Raw genomic sequence first — 5,260 nt, 5'->3', positions numbered from 1 at the left:
TGTTAAACAGCTTGGATGGAGAAATCTCCCCTTCTGGTGATTATTTTCAGACAGATAGCACCCTGTAGATTGTGTTTGCAATGGGGAGTCAGGTGTAGATGCAGCTGGCTAAGTTCTGCCTTAGGAACAGTTTGTGTATTATTTCCATGGCTACAAGGGGCATGGTTATATTACATCATTGAGGGGAAGGTAAGGTCTGCTCTGTTTACATTGATCGGACATTCCGACAACAAAATCCATGGATTTTTTCCGACGGATGTTGGCTCAAACTTACACACGGTAACACAAAGTTGTCGGAAAATCCGATCGTTCTAAACGCGGTGACGTAACACACATACGTCGGGACTATAAACGGGGCAGTAGCCAATAGCTTTCGGCTCTTAATTTATTCTGAGCATGCGTGCCACTTTGTGCGTCAGATTTGTGTACACACGATCGGAGTTTCCAACAACGGATTTTAGTGTCGGAAAATTTTATAGCAAGCTCTCAAACTTTGTGTGTCGGAAATTCAGATGGAAAATGTGTGATGGAGCCTACACACGGTCGGAATTTCCGACAACAAGGTCCTATCACACATTTTCCGTCGGACAATCCGACCCTGTGTACAGGGCATTAGGCAGAAGGCCAACATGGAGGACATAAGATAATATGGACAGAGTGAGGCAGAAGGTGAATATAGTGGATGAAAGATGGTATGGACAGCGTGAGGCAGAAGGTGGACAAAAGATAATATGGAGGGTGAGGCATTCGGTGGTCATAGTGAACAAAAGATAATATAGACACAGTAAGTCTGAAGGAGGAATAGTAGAAAAAAGATAGCATGGACAGAGTGAGGCAGATGGATATAGTGCACAAAACATTGTATGGACAGATTGAGGCAAAAGATGATCGCGTGTCTAAATTTACCCTTAGAGTCAATTTTTAGTTGACTTTTCTAAAAGAAGCTGGGTAGAAAATTATTGGCTTAACAGTGCCTGTATCTAATCAGAGGCAGACACTGTTTGGGTACTCTGACAGCCGGTGGCACTGGCTGTCAGAATACAATAGCCCTAAGAGCCCTTGCACACTGGGGCGGTTTGCAGGCGCTATTGCGCTAATAATAGCGCCTGCAAACCGCCCTGAAAGTGCCGCTGCTTTCATTCCAGTGTGCAAGCCCCGAGGGCTTGCACACTGGAGCGATGCGCTGGCAGGACGGTAAAAAAAGTCCTGCCAGCAGCATCTTCGGAGCGGTGTGTATACCGCTCCTTTACCGCTCCTGCCCATTGAAATCAATGGGACGGCACAGCTATACCGCCGGCAAAGCGCCTCTGCAGAGGAGCTTTCCGGTGGTATTTAACCCTTTCTCGGCCGCTAGCGGGGGTAAAACCGCCCCGCTAGCGACCGCATACCGACGGTAAAACGCCGCTAATAATAGCGGCGTTTTACCGCCGACGCCGCCCCCCGCCCCAGTGTGCAAGGGCTCTAAGCAGGAATCTGTTCCATTTCCTTTGTTCAGCCTGCAGGCTGAACAAAAGAATTTACAGATGTATGGCCAACCTAGGGGTTTAAAGGTAAACATAGGGGTATGATGCAAGTTCTGAGGTTGCTGTACTGACCCTTGCTACAGTATTTAGTCAGTGGCTTGGTAATCAGTGAAGCATTTAAAACAGTGACAATTTACTGTTTTCTGTGTTCTGTACAATTCACTGCACTCATATTCCAAAAAGCAGTATACATTTAAAACCTGTCCTATGAAATTCTCTCTCTGCTTTCTGCATCACCAATGACATTCAAACTTTGTTGGCAAGTTTGAATTGAATTTGTGAGTGAGAATCTTCTTAGTACTGACTAAAGCAAGTGGAGGGGACTGAGGCAATACAGCTATACCTGGAGGAAAAAATGAACTATTCAGCATGCTGTGAAATCTGCATTCATTTCATACCAACGTTTTCAGTTTTGACTGCGCTATATTTGCTTTCATATTTTTTCAACCTTTGATTTTTTTCAGTCTTTATTTAACTTTGTCTAAAGTATTTTAACAAGGCTTAATACATTTTTACCTAAGTAAATAACAACATGCATTTTCTATTTAAGGGTCCATTCACACGAGCAATTACACACACTGCAACTTCCAGCAGTAAGAATCTGCAGATTCCTGCGGCTGGAATGGACAGGTGTGTGCGAACAGCGGCTATTCATGACTGTTCGCACAGCCAGCTATTACCTGAGGTGATTGTGGCTGGATGCGTTTTGTGTGCGTCCATCCACGATCACACAGTTAAATCACTGGCTGTGCAAACAGTCACAAAGAGCTGTGACAGCCTGCCATTGCAATGGATGAGCTCAGCAACCACAGCTATTCACACACCTGTCCATTCCACAGATTCTTACCTCTGGAAACTGCAGCGTGGGTAATTGCCTGTGTTAATGGACCCTTTTTGTTCATGTGCAAGTTATAGTGTCAAAGTTTTAATATGCATTTTATATTGTGGCATCTCTCTCTCTCTCTCTCTCTCTCTCTCTCTCTCTCTCTCTCTCTCTCTCTCTCTCTCTCTCTCTCTCTCTCTCTCTCTCTCTCTCGTACAGCTGTTCTATTGCTTGGTAACACAAATTGCTAATCAGTCAATCACATGGCAGCAACTCAATGCATTTAGGTATCTAGACGTGACGAGGACAACTTGCTGAAGTTCAAACGGAACATCAGAATGGGGAAAAAACGGGGTATTAAGTGAACGTGGCATGGTTGTTGGTGCCAGATGGGCTAGTCTGAGTATTTTAAAAAAACTGCTGATCTCCTGGGAACCATCTCTAGGGTTTACAAAGGATTGTCCAAAAAAGAGAAAATACCCAGCTGTGTGGACTAAAAGGCCTTGTTGATGTCAGAGGTCAGTGGAGAATTAGCAGACTGGTTTGGGATGATAGAAAGGCAACAGTAACTCAAATACCCACTCGTTACAACCAAGGTATTCAGAATACCATCTCTGAACGCACAATACATCGAACCTTGAAGAAGATGGGCTACAGCAGCAGAAGACCACACTGGGTGCCACTCCTGTCAGATAAGAACAGGAAACTGAGACTACAATTCGCACAGGCTCACCAAAATTGGACAATAGAAGATTAGAAAAACGTTGCCTGGTCTGATGAGCCTCGATTTCAGCTGTCATTCAGATAGTAGGATCAGAATTTGGTGTAAACAACATGAAAGCATGGATCCATCCTGCTTTTTATCACCGGTTCAGGCTGGTGGTGGTGGTGTAATGGTGTGGGGGATATTATCTTTCCACACTTTGGGCCCCTAAGTACCAATCCAGCATTGTTTAAACACCACGGCCTACCTGAGTATTGTTGCTGACCATGTCCATCCCTGTCAGAAGAAGCCTTCGTTCCGGTCCGGTCGTTTTTCACGCATTCCCGGCAGAACGGCGTTCCGGCGCATGCGCGTTCGCGGCTCGGCGCTACGGCACTCGCACACGCGCACTGGTGCACACCCAACGTGATTCCCTGGGCAGCCTATAAAAGGCGCTCAGAGAATCAAACAAGTTGCTGGTTTGTCTCAGCTTCCTGTGTTATCTGAACCTGTATCCTGTATCGCTGCTTGACTACCTGTTGTGACCCGGATTTGCCTTTGGACTTCTCTGCTTCTCTCCTGGACCTGACCTCGGCTTGTTTATCGGATTCCTACCAATCTCCTGTGTTTGACCCTCGGCCTGTTACCTGGACTATTCTCCTGTCTCCTAGCCTGACTTCCTGCTTGTACCTGGACTCTCCATATCTTGTCATCCTACCCTGCAAATCCTGCAAGTGCCATATCACCGTCACGGTGTTTGACCTTCAGCCTGGTTCTGGACTTCCTGCCTGTTATCTCTGGCTGCACCTTGCTTACCAGTACCTGCACAGCGGCTCTTCTCTGCCGAAGACCCCACAAGCAAGTCACCCACAGTCCATTGGGGTAGCCTGTGCCTCTTCGTGCCGTTCCCTCCCTGTACCACCTCCAGGGGGCAGGCTGCGCTTAGTCGCAAGGGCGAACTGCTCTCGGCCTCGGTGAGTACTGTCAGTGACAGTACAAACCAGCCATGTCAGAGGCCGACAGAGCGCGTTCCCCACTGGAGATCCTGTGTCAGCAGGTCTCGGCTCTCACTGAGGCTGTCCAAAAGTTGCAAAACGGCTACGCCCAAATTGACGGCCGCCTTCAACAACTTTCCAGACCATCTCCAGCTCCTGCCGAAGCCTCTGTACCTCCCAGCGGAGGTCCCTCTTCTCAGATACCAACTAATCCCACCGTGGTCATGGCCGCTCCAGAACCCAGGGTTCCCATACCAGAGCGATTCTCCGGCAATCGTAAAAAGTTCAGGGCTTTTAAAAATGCTTGCTCCCTGTATTTGGCTCTGCTACCCAGGACTTTTTCGTCAGAGGTGGTAAAAGTTGGCTTTATCATCTCCCTCTTGGCTGATGAACTGCAAGCTTGGGCTCATAGCCTAATGGAACAGAGGAACCCCATACTGAATTCAGTAGACACCTTCGAAGGTATGGCACAACTATACGACGACCCCCAGTGCACGGCCACGGCCGAAGCCTTATTGCATAATCTAAGCCAAGGACGAAGACCAGTAGAGGACTATATCGTAGACAGGGCCAGATTAGCCACAAGGCCACCGAGGCCAGGCCTCGGGGCGGCAGTGGTGTAGGGGCGGCGCCGCTCCTGCAGCGACTTCGCGGCCACCCCCCCTTTCGTGCTGCCCATTAAAGTCTATTATGGGCACCAGTGCCCATAGAAAAGATGGCCACGAGCCGACCACGCAACTGCGCATGCGCCGTTCCGAAGCCGGCCGGGCTCAGGAAAGCTCTTAAGCGCTCGGCCGGGCGGCGCATGCGCAGTAGCGTGATTGCGCCGCCCGGCGCCATTTTAAAAAAAATTGAGAGTAGCTAGTAGTGTCAGCGGTGCGGCGACGTGGGAGAAAGATGACATCTCTCATTGCCCGCACCGCTGTTCCGCCCTCCTCCTTCTGATGGCAGGCAGCATGGCAACATTGGCAAGGGACATCCCCATCTGGTGGCAAGGGACATCCCCATCTGGTGGCAAGGGACATCCCCATCTGGTGGCAAGTGACATCCCCATCTGGTGGCAGGCATGGTGGCAAGTGACATCCCCATCTGGTGGAAGGCATGGTGGCAAGTGACATCCCCATCTGGTGGCAGGCAGCGTGGAAGGTGACATCCCCATCTGGTGGCAGGCAGCGTGGCAAGTGACATCCCCATCTGGTGGCAGGCAGCGTGGCAA

This window comes from Aquarana catesbeiana, linkage group LG04 (assembly GCF_042186555.1).
Source record: "Aquarana catesbeiana isolate 2022-GZ linkage group LG04, ASM4218655v1, whole genome shotgun sequence".
NCBI classification, from domain to species: domain Eukaryota; kingdom Metazoa; phylum Chordata; class Amphibia; order Anura; family Ranidae; genus Aquarana; species Aquarana catesbeiana.
The sequence above is the reverse complement of the archived record's forward strand: the minus strand, read 5'-3'. Positions refer to the sequence as shown.